Source organism: Canis lupus, chromosome 35 (genome assembly GCF_048164855.1).
Source record: "Canis lupus baileyi chromosome 35, mCanLup2.hap1, whole genome shotgun sequence".
In the NCBI taxonomy this organism is placed as follows: domain Eukaryota; kingdom Metazoa; phylum Chordata; class Mammalia; order Carnivora; family Canidae; genus Canis; species Canis lupus.
In genome coordinates this window covers 19,177,797-19,195,120 of record NC_132872.1, presented here as the reverse complement: position 1 = coordinate 19,195,120, position 17,324 = coordinate 19,177,797, and the positions used below count along the sequence as shown (strand labels likewise).

The 17,324-nt window shown below is 35.7% G+C and overlaps 1 long non-coding RNA gene across 13 annotated transcripts in view; it reads right to left on the bottom strand.

Annotated features, from left to right (window-relative positions):
• LOC140624701 (uncharacterized) overlaps positions 1-17,324 on the bottom strand; it is a 360,972-nt gene that overhangs the window by 329,788 nt on the left and 13,860 nt on the right. For 10 of the 13 annotated variants that reach the window (XR_012024164.1, XR_012024160.1, XR_012024161.1 and 7 more), the window contains exon 1: positions 11,520-11,640. The exons of 1 other annotated variant lie outside the window; for it this stretch is intronic. This is a non-coding gene — a long non-coding RNA (uncharacterized lncRNA). Of the gene's footprint in view, positions 1-11,415; positions 11,641-12,014; positions 12,184-17,324 lie in introns of those variants that run through there. 2 more of the 13 variants (XR_012024173.1, XR_012024159.1) reach the window with 2 other exon arrangements.

The following is a 17,324-nucleotide window of genomic DNA, read 5'->3' as shown; positions in this document are numbered from 1 at the left end:
GCAAAAGGAAATAATAAAAACAAGAACAGAACTTAAAGAAATAGAAAGCAAAAATAAGTAAGCCAGTCCAGAAATTAAGAAAGAAAACACAAATTTACAAGTAAGGAATTAAAAGGAAATGACACTACAGATACTAAAGAAATTAAAATATTAATAAGGAAATACACTGAACAATTGCATGACAAATTCAGAGTCATGAAATAAGTGGAAAAATATCTCAAGAATAAATTATGACATGGGATCCCTGGGTGGTGCAGCGGCTTAGCACCTGCCTTTGGCCCAGGGCGCGATCCTGGAGACCCGGGATCGAATCCCATGTCGGGCTCCCGGTGCGTGGAGCCTGCTTCTCCCTCTGCCTATGTCTCTGCCTGTCTCTCTCTCTCTCTGTCTCTCTCTCTCTCTGTGACTATCATAAATAAATAAAAATTTTTAAAAAAGGATAAATTATGACAATCTTACAAAAAAATCCTTCAGAAAACAGGAAGCACACTTTCCAACTCATTTTCTGACACCAGCATTAACACAGATGCCAAAATTTGGCAAAAATATTTGCCACCAAAGAAAATCACAGACCAAAATCTCTCATGAACATGAAAACAAAAATCTTTAAGAAAATATTAACAAATGAAATTTAGCAATACATAAGAAGTAATACATCAAGTTTTATCCCAGGAACATGATTGGTTAAATATTTTTAAATTAATGTAATTAATTATATTAACAATATACAGAGAAGAAAATCACATAATCATTCTAGTTTCAAATGAAGCACTTGAAAAATTCAACACCAGATTTTTATTTAAAAACAAGAACTCAGAAATCTAGGAAAAGAAGGGAAAATTCATTATTAATAATTGGCACCCATGAAAGTCTTATACCTAGCATCTCACATATAATTTTAATGTGAAATATTGTACACTTTTACCCTAAGATTGGGAAAAATAAATATATTGTTATTTTCTCTTTATTTTCATTATTTTTATGATACATGTAGCTAATAAAATGCAATAAAAAAGACATGAACATTATAAATGAAAAATTAAGCTTCTATGTTTGCTAATTTTTATATGCAAAGTCCTAAGAAACCCACCTAAAACAAAACAAAACAAAAACTATATTAGATTTTTAGGGCTGCCCTAGTAAAATACCACAGACTGAGGAGCTCACATAGCAAAAATTTATTTTCTCACAGTTAAAGAGACTAGAAGTCCAAGATCAAGGTGTGGGCCAGTTTAGTTTCTCAGGAGGCCTCTCTTCTTGGTTTGCAGATGGCCGTCATCTCCTTGTGGCTTCACGTGGTCCTTTGTGTGTGCACCTCTGGTGTTTCTTTGTGTGTCCAAATTTCCCTTTCTTACAAGGATACCAGTCAGATTGGATTAGAGCAACTCTACTTACCTAATTTTAACTTAATTACCACCCCCCCCCACCCTATCCCCGGCTCTAAGGCTCTATCTCCAAATACAGTCACATTCTGAGGTACTGGGCATTATTCTTCAACATATGATTTTGAGAAATCATAATTCAGCCCATAACAAGAACAAATAAATGAATTTACCAATTTTGAGATATGCATGATATACAAAATTCAATGATATTTCAATATAGTAGCAGCAAAAAAAGAGAGATTTTTAGAGAACAAAAATGTCATTTATAATAGCATCAAAACCAAAACATCCTTACATAAAAATTAGCAACGATATGCACTATGACCCTGAAAAATAATGAACTACTCATATACACACCATGGATGAATGTGTCCAAGTGGGCACCACGACATGATGAGTCTTAAAAATATTATGGTGACTGAAAGGAGCCAGACATTTAAAAAAAGGTATATAATATATTATTCTATTTATATGAAGTTCAAGGGGAGGAAAATCTACTCTATGGTGACACAAATCAGAACAACGTTTACGTATTTGGTTGCAATTGCCTTGGAGGAGGGTGAGGGAGTTTTCTGAAGTGATTTATATGTTCTATGTCTTGGCTGTGTGGTGATTACGCAGATACATACATTTATCAAAACTCATTGAATCATATACTTAAGATGTGCGCATTCACTACATATAAATTTTACGTCAAGTGTGTGTGTGCGTGTGTAAAATTGGGGTAACGTACAATTTCCAAGGAGGTGATATACTATAAAAAAATCAGAGCTTCAGTTTTGAAGTCGCACAAAGAGAATTTTGATTCCACCTCTGGCACCTATTATGTTGTAACCCTGGGTGATTTACATAACTAGTTCTGACCCTGTGGTCTCCAGTGAAAAAACTAGGAGTGATCATAATATATAGCATATAGAATTATTGTGGTTTATATAATAGAATATATGGAAAAGGTTGAAGGCAGGGACTAGCATATAGGATATGCTGAAAACAAGTAAAAATTGTCCCAATTAAGGTACAACAGAATTTTTCAAAAACTAAAGTAGTGGTTTCATGTTTAGACTGAATTGTCTTCTCTGAGGTACAATACATGATGATACCCACGTGTGAGGACAGAGAGATGAACAAAGGATAAAAGAATAACAGCAAATATGCTGCTCCAGTTAAGGCATAATGCTGACAGGAGCATCACTGAAGGAGACTGAGGAACTCAGGGCCCTTTCATACTGTGCGGATGAAATGAGGTGCAACTATGCAAACTTAATTGGTGTCTGGTATTGAGTAAACCCCTCAGTAAGTGGTCAAGAAGAATTTGTTTGTATTCACATTCAACTTTTTCCTTTCCTTTTCTTTTTTTTTTTTTTTTTGAGATTTATTTATTTACTATTTGTTTGAGAGAGAGAGAGAGAGAGAGCAGAGAGGAGAGGGAAAGACCGACTCAAGCAGACTCCAGGCTGAGCTGAGAGCCTGATGTGGGACTGCATCCCAGGATCCTGAGATCACGACCTGAGCTGAAACGAAGAGTCAGACATTTAACCGACTACATCACCGAGGTGCTCCTACATCCAATTTTTTCTGAAACACAAATACCAATAAACATAAAAAAGCTTTCTAAAAAAACATATTTTATTCAGAAAATACACCACATAAACCATTCCCTAATAGTTTATTCCAATTAGCTGGTATTAATAATCTCACAAGATGTATTTGGAGCAGATTATTAAATCTTATTTATGCAGTGACCTTAAAAATGTTACCCCATCCTATAAATCCATATATCTGAATGAAAAATGTTTGTCTTTAGTTACTCAGTTATGGCTATTACATTTTATTTTCCCCCAAAACAAAGCATTTTAATCATCTCTATTGCTTTCCAATTTATTATCATTTGTTTATCTAGTTCTAAATGTATGTGACAATGTTCCAATCTCAGCTAATTTTAATTAGCTTTTGAATTTTTAAGCCACTGAAACTTTGTCAAAGTTATGCTGAAGAGTTACTGCTGGCTTTAATATAATTATATTTCTATCCATTTAGAAATTTTCTTAATTATGCTGCTTATCTGAGGGTTATTTTGAGTGTGTGATTTCAACATAATTCCTTTTATTTCTGTCTCGACAAAATGATTAAACGTGTTCTCTATCATATCTTTGGTCAACTTTTGATCATTTATAAAATAAATTTGAGGGCTCTAGATTATTCGTATTTTCACTTTTTAATATTTTAGTCTTTTTTTTTTAAATTTCTTCAATACTGATTTATTTTAATAATGAACAGAATCTTTCCAAGACAAGGGTCAGGGAAAAATCAAGTGGAAATAATATATTTTAAAAAGTCAGTTATAGCTTTTACTGCTTACCCAGAGACCTTTTAAATAATAATGGAAAAAAAATGAAAATTATCTTAAATTATCTTGATCATAGCATAATTTGAAGAAGGTAGGTAGAAAATAAACTTTAGATACATCTGTCAAAAGCCACATATAATTTCTCAATACTAATCAATTAAAATTGAAATAATTACCAGTCTTGGCTTTGGAAACATTTCATGAACAGATAAAGATGATGTAGGATACAATTAACAGGGTTTTTACATACAAACATAACAAACTGAGATTTCTGAGGACACCAGTTGCCATTCTATTCCTAACCATGTAGGTATAGGCCCTGAAATCATTTTATATCAATATACTTTTTTTTTCTTTAAAAAAAGTGTTAAATATGTTAATTTTTGTATACAAAAGTCAAATTTAGCCCAGACCTGGAATGAAATTCCACATATTCTATTTTAACGTAACTCAAATTAATTGTAGAGTTTTTAAAGTTTTATTGAACATTGCTAGTTTTTTTTTCTTCCATATATATTGATCAATTTTAAACTTTTCTTAGTTTGTGGCAAAGGATGAGTAAGACAAAGATGTTCTTTCCTTATGATATTATATTTATCTACAGCATACCTCAATTCAACTGTTTTTATGAGCATTACTACGCTCAGAATTTTGATATAAAAGGATTAGATGTTAAGTTTAAAAATCCGATAAATGTCCTTCTTTGTTGTTAATGTTTATTTTTTTCATGTTTTGGTTTCAGCTACTTTGCACTAAGAAAGAATATATATACATTTCATTTACATGGCCCCTTCATAGGAAGACGTCACCATTACACCTCTAATGTAAAAGGATAAATTTTGAAAGATAAAATCATGGCTTGCGTACAAAACTAATGCATGTCAAATACTACATTTAAGTCATCAATAGAAAACCAATAAAATGTTACACTTCTGTCAAAAAAAGGAATTAAAAAAAAGGAATTTAAAATGTCTCTGCCTCTCTATGTGTATCATAAATAAATAAATCTTTAAAAAAATAAAATAAATAGAATACTCCCATATAAAGGCAATTAGGAATCTGAAATGAATTTACAAATAGATGTAAAACTAGTCAGTGTCTATAGGGCAATAATCAATTACATTCAACCTGACACATTTTGTTTGAATTTCCATGAACAGAAATTACTTGCATTCTTACCAGTTTTCTGAAAATAGCTTGGAAATATAGTTCAGTAAAAACAAAAGATAAAGATAGCTGGAAAGGGTACACTAGATAGAGCAATTCATAATCTTGTTTGCCCATTTCAGTCTTTCACAGTTCTTCCTGACACTAAAATACCTCCTTAAAAGTCTTAAACTCCTTAACCTTGTGTCCTAATTAGAGCTGAAATTCATTGCTTTAGTTTTGAAGACTCTAGGTAGTGATAACATGGCACTTTACAACTCCCACAGAGATTATAGAGTATATTGGAAAACAGAAGTAGCTTCCTGGATATAAGAAAGAAGATAAGGTTTTGAAAGCCCCTACTCTGGGTAAAAACAAAGGTTCCTAGGGGGAAAGGTGATAGGTGCTAAAGGAGTAGGAAACTAAACACAATGATTTGACAGTACAGATCAAAGATCTACACTGGGTCCATGTCAGCAGATAACATGGCTATGAGGAACAGCGCCTACTCGTGCAGAGCAGCAGAGCCCGAGATGGAGTAGACAACCAGTGAGGAGCAGAACATTTTTTTTTATTTTTATTTTTTATTTATGATAGTCATACAGAGAGACAGAGAGAGAGGGAGGCAGAGACATAGGCAGAGGGAGAAGCAGGTTCCATGCACCGGGAGCCCGACGTGGGATTCGATCCCGGGTCTCCAGGATCGTGCCCTGGGCCAAAGGCAGGCGCCAAACCGCTGCGCCACCCAGGGATCCCAGGAGCAGAACATTGTATCCAGTGATTGCCGTGAAATGGACTGCCATGACTGCAGGCTAGGAATAGGCCCTATTTCTATCCAGATCTACACAAGCCCAAACTTCTTGAATGATGTGGATGGGAGGGATCTTAAAAATGCCTGATACTGGATGGGGCACCCGGGTGGCTCAGTTGGTTGAGTGGGACTCTCGATTTCAGCTCAGGTCATGATCTCAGGGTGGTAAGATCCAGCCCCTGTGACCAGCTCACACTGGGCATAGAGCCTACTTAAGATTCTCTCTCCCTGTCCCTATCTACCCCTCTTTAAAAAAAAAAAAAAAACCTGATACTGGTTTTCTAGTCTAACCTCAGGCTGGATTTAATTTGACTTATAAAAATAGACTAATGTAATAGTTCTGGAACTGAAATAGAATATTCTCACTATAATGTTAAGCCGTTGGTTAGCGGCATTACAAGAAAGGATTATTTGTTCTGCATTTGCTTTTATTTTCACAGCTGATTTAGCACAGATTTCTTACTTCAGAAATGTGAAGATAGGAAATATAATACTAAAACGTAATTATATTATGGAGTGCATGTGGCAAACTGCTTCCTAAATACCTCGCAATTTTAGAATTTGTTCTAATAATTTCAAGATCAGAAATTAGTAATCTGTTAAGGAAATTCAATGCTGTGTGTGAATGAGTGAGCTTTTCCTACCAGTCTGTGAAATTTTCATCAGTCATAACTTCACTGAAAGAGATTTTACCTATAGAAGAGCCAACACATTCCTTTTATAGATATTTCAGGAAACAACATGAGTTATCAGAATAATATTATCACCCTTAAACAGATCATAACATTATTTATATCTATCCAAACACTTAATGGTTGACTCATACATCTATTTAATAGCTACTCATCCAGTGATTTCTAGGTGCCAGACAGTGTGCTGGGGACATAACAATGAATTGAACAGGGCAAGTCCCTGCTTTCATAGAGCTAGTATTTCATTGAGGAGGGGCAAAAGGAAATAAATTATATGGAAAAAAATTAAGTATGTAAAAGGGATGTGAGTACCAAGGCAATGGAGAATAAAATTTATTGAAGCGGTCAAGGAAGGATTTAATGGAAAGATGTCAACTGAGCAAAATTCTAAGACTGTAGATATATGTAGATTGTAGATATGTAGATATATGTAGATATGTAGATGTAGATATGTAGATTGCTAGGAAAAGAAATTTGCAGAAGAGGGATGAAACCCCAAAACTAATAGCAACAACGAAACAACATATATCCCAAGGAAGAAGGATGTAGTGTGTCTGCAATGTTAGGAAGAGCAAAAGGTATGGCTGGAGTTGACTGAGAGGAGAGCAGTAGGAAATATTAAAGAGAGACATCAGAGCTCACACTATACACACTATTGTAAGGACTCTTAAGTCAGAAGAACTGATGATAGCAGTTTAATTCCAAGACTCCCAGACATTTACACAAGTATTAATATCCAATATATTGTGTTTAAATTTGGTGATTATAAAATATTAACATGTGGCATTAAATTTTCAAGTTATTAAATTGTGCTGTATGTTCAGTTGCTGTAACTGAGATCTAAATTATCAGTGATTAAAATAAGGTAAATGTTTATCTCTCTCGCATAAAAGTCTAGTCATAAGCAAATAGGCTGGCAGGATGGTTCCATGGTATCAGAGACCCAAGTTCCTACTAACTTCACTGTCTTTGGGATTTTGCCTTTGTCAATAGCATCCATAACGCTACTCTTGTGAGTGTGATAGGGAAAAGGGAAATGTAAGGTTAAGGCTTTTCCTATAAGGGGTAACCAAGCAGTTATACAAATCATTCCTTCCCCATTGAAGAACATTTAGTCACAGAGCTGCCTATAACTGAAAGGGAGACTGGGACATGTAGCCTTTATTCCAAGTGGTCACGTGCCAAATTAAAATCAGGGGGATAAGAAGATAATGGGTATTAGAGAACAAGTAGTTGTCTTTAGTTTAAGCAGATTTAAATAACACTTTAATTTTGAGGTGATTAAACATCTTTAAAAAGTGTGATATAAAGGAAAAAGTACCTAACAAAAGACCAAAGGATGTTAATTCTACTCCAAATCTAAGAATTAGCTAGCAACCTTGAATCGAAAACTTAACTTCTCTTATAGTCAGTATGTCATCTGTAGCATTGAGCTGAAAATATTCTGCTGTACCTAAACAAAAGATTCTCCTCCAAATTTTAGAAAAGTCATTTTTATCAAATGCATAGTAATTATAAAACACTGAAACTTGTACAGTGATATGAAAACTCAAGAGAAGGAATATCTGGCCTCCAGCCAAACACCAGATATGTCTCTTAAAAGCCAATACAACTTCTCTTTATCCTTGAAAGTTTAAAAAAAAATGAAAGTTAAGGTGAAAATAACTTCTATCTTTGTCCAGATGGAACTCTATGATTGCCTCACTGACAAGGGACAATGACCAGGCTGAATGGACCACAGGATAACTGGCTGACTTCCCTGAAGTCATAGGTGATACACAAGCTAGATAACCTCCCAGGATAGAGATAAGGAATGAGCACAGCCAAAGAATCCATTGCCACCATACTCATTCAAGGAAAGTCATTGGTTGCAAATGTGCAGGAGAACTCAAAGAAGTGCTTTACTTGGGTTTGTAAGTCACAGCAGAAAGGAAGATTATCTGTCATGTGTTACGTCTTTCCAGGGATGTGTAGTTCTGGTGTCTTGCCACCACATTTCTAATGCTAGAAAAACATTCATTCACAGGGCCAAAGCCAGTGATGCCAAAAGCTGGGTCCTTTATTCCTCTCTCCATGAGCATACTATAACCTCCTCTGGAAATGGAGAGAGGAAAGTTGTCATTCTTCATGGCGTGGCCACAGCCAAGGTTTCCAGGAAAGCCAGTTAACCTGGAAAACAGTATCCAGACCAAACAAAGAAAACATATTCTAGCATCAACTGATGTTGTAATCTAACAAATTTTTAATAGAAAAAAAATGAAAGGAGAGGGCCTCACGAAACAAACAGAAAAACAAAAATATATGAAAACATCTCTCTAGGTGCTAACAACTGTAATCTATCTGAAACAATTACAGTGATTTGATGCTATACTTTCTGATTTCAATAACTTTCATTTTAACCTGCTGAATGAAAAACATGATTAAAATAAGTGATTAAAACATATACTGCAGTACGTAATTCAAATGCTCTATGAGAAACAGAGATGTCACTTTAATGTGGTAATTTGATGATCTGTTTAAAAAGCAAAGTTATGATGACAGAGCACAAACAGATAAATGTTCATACCTCCACGGCAAATATGACAGAGCAGGTTTCTGCAGATACATTTAATAATGTAGGTGCTAAATGTACAAAGTTCAAATTATCCATTTTGGTCTACTCCATACAATGGGGATTGAGTCACTGGAATAAAAATTCTGATGTTTTTATTGTCTTTTTTTTTTTTAAGTCACCCCACTTGGTACTAAGGGCTAAAAAAAAAAAAAAGACAAAATGCCAGCCCACAAGAAATCCTTTCAAGGTCTAAAATTATTCATCCATATTATGTTCACCCTTGTTATGGATACTTTTGTAAAGTGGCGGATAGTTACCATTCCTTTAAAAATAAATCTTCAAAAACTATTTTTGACATCCAAGCCAGATCATTTACTTTAGAATAATAAAACTGGGATTTGAATCATTATTCTAACCATTTTTCACATGTGGTAGGAAGATTCGACAATTCAATGGAGATATATATATATATATATATCATGTTGCAGGCAATAAACAAATACTGCAAAGAAATTCTCTCCCAATTTGAGCATGAGGTTAAATGTAAAATACTCTATAGTATACTGGTTAAGAGCATGGACTCAGGTGCCAGATGACTTGGGTTTGAATGGTGCATGGCTCTTTGGCTTCTCTCTATGCTAGTTTCCTCTTCGATAAAATTAGGGTAACAGTATACATTGCGTAGGATTGTTATGAATTTATTTATTTGTACTAAGGAGAAAGGGGCTGAGAGATTAGCCCAGGAGAAAGGAGGCCAGGAAGCTCCACGGAGTCCCAGCTCTCAGAATAAATCAGACAGTGCCTTCAGTTCACATGACTAAGCCATGGAGGGAAGGGAACACTGGGACTTCCAGGCTGGTCAGGGACCTCCTAATGCAGGGCAGAGCTCAGCCCCAGAGGAAAGGAGCAGGAGCATGATACCAGCAGTAGTTGAGATAAACCTGTGGAGGCCACCATCCACCCTTGCTGGACCCTTAGGCAGCAATTTATACCCCTTGTGATAAGAGACAGAAAGAGGAAGCACCACCTTTGCAGGCCTTTGTGTAAGACACGCCTTTGTTTTCCTCTCCCTCCTCCCCCTCCAATTCAAGGGCATAAAACCTGGGAATAAACCTGATGAATAAACTCCCCCTTGAAGAGCTCAAAACTAGTTAGTTAGACAAACACACAAACAAAGAAGCATTGTACAATTAACTTGAGGGCTTCATAATGAGATATCATCTGTGCTGGGTCCTGAAGGATGAGTAAGAATTCTCCAAGCAGACAAGGGAAAGAAAGGAACCCAGAGGTAATATCCGATGCAAATATCACGAAGAAATTCTCAGAGGCATGGAAATGCAAGCTAAATTCCAAAAAGAGCATTTAATTAGAATTCTGGGTGCCAGGGGAAGAATGAATGAGGAAGAAGTAGGGAGGAGGCAAGAAAGAGGAGCTCCAAGTAGCAGACTAGAAAGTTATACCGTAGATATTGAAGGGTCTTCTTTTTGTGCCAGGATAAAGTAGATTTATTCCATAGGAAATCAGGAACCAGCAAGTTTGAACACAGGTGAGTATGACATGGCCAGATCTACATTTTGATCTCTATCACCAATGGTAATATGGAAAGTTCACTGGAAGGGAGATACTGTTGCAAGGAAAGGAGATTCGGGGACACAGACCACCAGAACCGTGCCCACAGCAATTACAGTTATCAAAAAAATGAATGGCAATGAAAAAGAATGGGCATTTGTTTGAATATCATGCATCATAAATTCTCTCTCTCTCTCTCTCTCTCTTTTTTTTTTTTTTTTTTTAGTAACACATACGAATCAACCGGTGGGAATAATTATAAGGATACCTAATGGAAGACATTTTAGGAAAGGAAATACACACCATTGCAAAGTGGGAAGGGGTCTTGCATGTTACTAGACCAGAAATCTCCCCAGGAATTAGTAAATTAACACAAACCATTAAACCAGAGCTTGTCTGCTCTGTCAAAACCAATAGCTGATTTGCTACATAAATACATGCACACATATATAATATACATATACATACATAAATGGAACTGGCCACATGAGTACCCCAAAAACATCTGATGCTGATAAGTAAACAGTGTCATTTGCTAGAAGTTCAACTCCATATTGACCCTATTTTAGCTCTCTCTTTGACCCTTTCTTCTTTTCCAATTGGGAGAAGGGAAAATAAGTAAATGAGCCATAATTTTTGGCAAAGCATATTTAAAGTGAGGTCTGCCAAGTTCAAAACTGAAAATGCAGCAGCTGTTTGCACAAAACACGGGCCAAGAAATTCCTGCATGACTGACAATATGCTTTTGCTTCTGGCTGCACAATCTCTGACCCGGGTATTCATTTCAGCAGCTGTCAGCTAAACCATGTAGAGGAGGGGCTTTCTCACCATAGAGAAGAGGATCCCTAAAAAAGGAGGGATTAAGAGTTCACACTCAGTAATGAAAGTGCTTCGAAGGAGGAAATCTGTACCTTTGATGAGGGAGAAATCTATATGGGAATGGAAAAGTAATCATTCTTGCAGCGTAGGTAGATTAGACACAGCATATATCCTGAATATTTGGGAAGTGTCTTACTTCTTTTGCAGAAGAGAGCTCTGGGACTTGTGCACGGTGCCTGGGACTACAGGATACTGCTTCTTAAGCAGCACAACATGTGCCTTCCTGATGCTGGTCACAGTGGGCACCTGGGTCTCTGTGATGGCAACAAAGGAAGGGACAGTGACAAAGGCTGACCAAGTGTCTAAGGCAGGACCATCTCCCACATCAGCCTGCAGCTGTGATGGGACCAGGGCCAAAGGTCTTAGTGGAAGCAATCCAACAGGGGCCATGGCGATTGCCTGGCAAGCCAGCAGCTAGCACTTGGAGAAGCAACACTGGAGACTCGAAAACGTAAAGGAAATTCTACAGCAATGACTACAGTTAACAGTACCGAAGGACACAGCAAAATAATCTGAAAAAACAAAAACTTGGGGAAGTTAGAGGGCAAATAAATAACCCTTTTCACATTCAACTTCAAAGCAAATAGAGAAAGGAAAGTTAGACAGATGGAGATAACATTATCACACTTACTACTGATAAAGCTGATTGCAGAATGTGGTTCACGATCTGCAGTTAAATGAGTTCGTCTAGACTTCATTCTAAATTAGATATTGGCATAGTTGGACAAGAGCAAGCAAGAGGCAGGCATGATGGAGAGAATCCATGATTTGATGCCCTGTGGGCAAACTGGCTCTGAAAAGTAAGAAGGAGGTAGGCTGGACACATAAAGAATTGGATATTCCTAATACAAAATTCGCCAGCCTTTCACCTGTGAGTAGGAGCAAACACAGAGGACAGAGGCTCTCCCTTAACTCACCATAAGTTTTCCTCTAGGAGTGACGTTTTAATTCTCTTCTTTATGGAAATATGGGGGGTGGGAATATTGCGTAACCATAATATTAACATAAACTAATATTTATTAAATGTGTGTTGTCTACCAGCATTGCGCTTTGTGTACATTATCTAATTTAACCCTCACTACAACTTTGTAGAAAAGTTTCCTTTTGTGTGTGTGTTAAGAACACTTACAATGAGATTTACCTTCTTAAAAAATACAGATTTTTTTCTCACATAAACTAATGATTATTTAATCACAGTTCTATGTTGTAAGCACATGTAGAGAAAGGCTTGCAGATATTAATGGTTGCAGCCAACTTAAATAACCCCAGCATCAGCATCCTTTGACATGTATCTATAGCCTAGCAGCCAGTATGCAAAAGCATTTTTTTTTTCAAGGATAGAGCACATCACTGCCAAATGACAGTACTCATAGCCCAAGATACTTAAATTGCTATCAACCCATGGAAAAGCAAATCAGAATGTATAGATAATTAGATTATTTATATTAAGCTATTAAAATTCAGATTGGTAGTAATAAGTGCAAAAGTAAGATACTTTTAAGTGCAATAAGTGCAAAAGTAAGATACTTTTAAGTGCAATAAGTGCAAAAGTAAGATACAAGTAACCTATACTCATATGTTACTTGAGTAGTTAAATCGGAACAGAAATATTTCATTTCTCTGTAAATTTATTCTTATACTAAATGGCTTGCACATGCTTTTCAAAACCCCAACTTTTTCAACATGTGAACCATAACATAATATTCCACTAAATAAACACTTGAGATACTTAGACCGCTATTTACATTAGCTTTTCATTTGTTTTTGTTTTTTATTTTGGTAGATTAAGAAAATACAATATAAAAATAGAATCTCAAGAGAAGGTTAAACTTTAACCAAAGTTGTCAATAACTCACAATGGGTCTTTGGTTCTCCTTTTGTTATCCTTGCTTTACCTGTTCTGTCTTTTATGCTGCTCATACCCCTCTCCAGGCATGCACCATCTCACCCAACCAGATTTCTTTTATCACGAGGAGTCATTATCTGGGTTAGTATATTGGTGCACATCCCTACATGTAAGCATTTTTATTTAAGATTAGTCTACAGCATGACTGCAAAGCTAAAACAAGGCAAGAGATCACTATATGTGGCGTTCTGAGAACAAATGAAGGTTAGGGGAAAATTTTGCTGGTTCTCTTAAAATCATACCAGCTACAGGACACACCATACCCCCTCCCTAAAAGTTAAGGCCAATTCCAAGGATAGTAGTTATGAAAAAAGATTTAAATATGCAAGTTCAGGAATAAACAAAATAAAGGAGTCCAGTGGTTCTTAGAAAGCCTCTTTTTCTCCCATAGCTTCTATACATAATTGATTGGTTCACCAAAATTCCAAAATTAGTTTCATTTTGTTACTGTCTTTTAAAAATGTACATCCAAAAAAATAAAAATAAAGAAAAATATAAATAAATAAATAAATAAATAAATACTCCTAAGATAAAATTCTAAGCTCACTAAAGCATCCAACCAACATTTCCTAAGATACACTGATGTGCCTGACCACGTGCTAGGTACTTAGGACGCAAAGATACTTATTAAACACACACACACACACACACACACACACAACTGGGGCTGTTAGTGTATCTAGGGCTTAAGGACTTAAGGGAAGGGAAGCCCAGAAAAGTCTGCCAGATGCTGCAGGTTTTTACTTTGAAATATTTGATGAAAATACATAAGGCAAGGAATTAAGAGCTAGATAGAAAACAGCAGAAAGGTAAAATGCATTTTTCCACAGTCTCCACTGATGAAGAAACAGAAACTGTTGTTTAAGACCATCCAGCAAAAAAAAAAAAAAAGACCATCCAGCAAAGAAGGGACACAGAAAATTCCCAGGCCCTCAGTTTTTCTGTTGGAACCTCTGGAGAGCTACACCAAAGATGTAAGGAGAACCAGAGTCTAAAAACCTTCAACCATCCTTGAGTCATCTCGATCCTATTAGGAAACAATTCTCCATGGGCCTCTTGCATTCTGCACATTTTGTAAGCAGAGAAATTTAGTCCTTATTCCACTATTTATCAAGAATATTTTCATAATAAATAGCTATGGAAAAAAGAAAAGAAAAGTATTTTTCTCCGGAGCAAAGGGCAGGTTGTTTAAATACATATATGGTATGCTATATAAGGAGAGAAAGCTATAGAGACCTATAGATTCATTCAGACTATTTATTTTTCTTGAGTGACCTCTGGCAGTTGTATCATTTAAGGAATGTAAGGGGTTTTTTTTGTAAATTTTAGGTAAGTTGTTGAATTTAGGAGCATTGAATTCTTTTTTTCTTCTTTCAAGTTTTTATTTAAATTCAAGTTAGTTAACATACAGTATTGATTTCAGGAGTAGAGTTTAGTGATTCGTCTCTTACATGTAACACCTGGTGCTCATCACAACAAGCACCCTCTTTAATACCCATCACCCATTTAGCCCATCCTCCCACTCACCTCCCACCTAGTAACCATGCTTTTTTTTCTATAGTTAAGTCTCATGATCTGTTTCCCTCTCTCCTCTTTTTATTTTCCCTTTCCATATCTTCATCTGTTTTGTTTCTTAAATTCCACACTTGCATGAGATCATATGGTATTTGTCTTTCTCTGACTGACTGTGCTTAGTATATAATACATTCTAGCTCCATCCACATCATTGCAAATGACAAGATTTCATTCTTTTGATGGCAAGTAATATTCTATTTTATATATATATATATATATATATATATATATAAAGTATATATTTTATCCATTGCATGTGTCTCACGTCTTCTTTATCCCTTCATCAATTGATGAACATTTGGGCTCTCTCCATAGTTTGGCTATTGTTGATAAATTTGTTATAATATTGGGATGGAGGATGCACATGCCCCTTTAAATCAGTATTTTTGTATCCTTTGGATAAATGCCTAGTAGAGCAATTGCTGGATTGTAGGGTAGTTCTATTTTTAACTTTTGGAGGAACTTCCATACTATTCTCCAGAGTGACTGTACCAGTTGGCATTCCCGCCAACAGTGTAAGAGGGTTCTCCTTTCTCCTCATCCTCACCAACATCTATTGTTTCCTGAGGTGTTAATTTTAGCCATTCTGACAGGTGTGAGGTGGTATCTCATTGTGGTTTTGATTTGCATTTCCCTGATGAAAGTGATGTTGAGCATCTTTTCATGTGTCTGTTGGCCATTTGTATGTCTTCTTTGGAGAAATGTCTTCTGCCTATTTCTTGACTAGATTATTTGTTCTGTGGGTGTTTGAGTTTGATAAGTTCTTTATAGAGGATACTAGCCCTTTATCTGATGGGTCATTAGCAAATATCTTCTCCCATTCTGTAGGATTTCTTTTAGTTTTGTTGACTGTTTCCTTTGCTGTGCAGAAGCTTTTTATCTTGATGAAGTCCCAAGAGTTCATTTTTGCTTTTGTTTCCCTGGCCTCTGGAGACATGTCTAGTAAGAAGTTGCTGCAGCTGAGGTCAAAGAAGTTGCTGCCTGTGTTCTCCAAGACTTTGATGGTTTGCTGTCTCACATTTAGGTCTTTCAATCATTTTGATTTTGTTTTTGTGTCTGGTGTAAGAAAGTGGTCCAGTTGCATTCTTCTGCATGTGGCTATCCAGTTTTCCCAACACTTTGTTGAAGAGACTTTTTTCCATTGGATATTCTTTCCTGCTTTGTTGAAGATTAGTTGACCACATAGTTGTGGGTCCATTTCTGGGTTCTCCTTTCTGTTCCACTGATCTATGTGTGTCTGTTTCTGTGCCAGTACCACACTGTCTTGATCATTACAGCTTTGTAATACAGCTTGAATTCCAGAATTGTGCTGCCTCCAGCTTTGTTTTCTCTTTTTCAACATTACTTTGGCTATTTGGGGTCTTTTCTAGTTCCATATAAATTTTAAAATTGTTTGTTCTAGCTTTGTGAAAAATGCTGGTATTATTTTAATAGGAGTTTCATTAAATGTGTAGGTTGCTTTGCATAGTATAGACATTTTAATAATGTTCTTTCAATCTATGAGCATAGAATGTTTTTCCATTTCTTTGAGTCTTCAATTTCTTTCATAAGTGTTCTGTAGTTTTTAGAGTAGAGATCTTTTACCTCTTTGGTTAGGTTTATTCCTAGGTATGTTTTAGTTTTGGGTTCAATTGTAAATGGATCAATTATTTGATTCTCTTTCTGTTTCTTTATTATTGGTGTATAGAAATGCAACAGATTTCTGTATGTTAATTTTACATCCTATGACTTTGCTGAATTCATGTATCAGTTCTAACAATTTTTGGTGGTGTCTTTCAGATTTTCTACACAGAGTATCTTATCATCTGCAAACTGTGAAAGTTTGACTTTTTCTTTGCCAATTTAGATGCCGTTTATTTCTTTTTGTTGTCTGATTGCTGAAGTTAGTATTTCTAGTACTATGTTGAATGACAGTGGTGAGAGTGGACATTCTTGTTCCTGACCTTAGGGGGAAAGCTCTCAGTTTTTCCCCATTGAGGATGGTATTATCTGGGTCTTTTATTTATGGCCTTTATGATGTTGAGGTATGTTCCTTCTATACTTACTTTCTTGAGGATTTTTATCAAGAAAGGATGCTTTATTTTGTAAAATGCTTTATCTGCATCTACTGAGAGGATCATATGGTTTTATCCTTTCTTTTATTAATGTGGTATATCACATTGATTGATTTGAGAATTATTGAATTACCTGGCAACCCAAGAATAAATTCCCACTTGATTGTGGTGAATGACTCTTTTAATGTAATGTTAGAATCAATTTGCTAGCATCTTATTGAGAATTTTTGCAACCATGTTCATCAGGGATATTGGTCTGGAATTTTCTTTTTTAGTAGGGTCTTTATCTGGTTTTGGAATAAAGATAATGCTGGACTCATAGAATGAGCTTGTAAGTTTTCCTTCCATTTATATTCTTTGGAAAAGTTTCAGAAGAATATGTATTAACTCTTCTTTAAATGTTTGG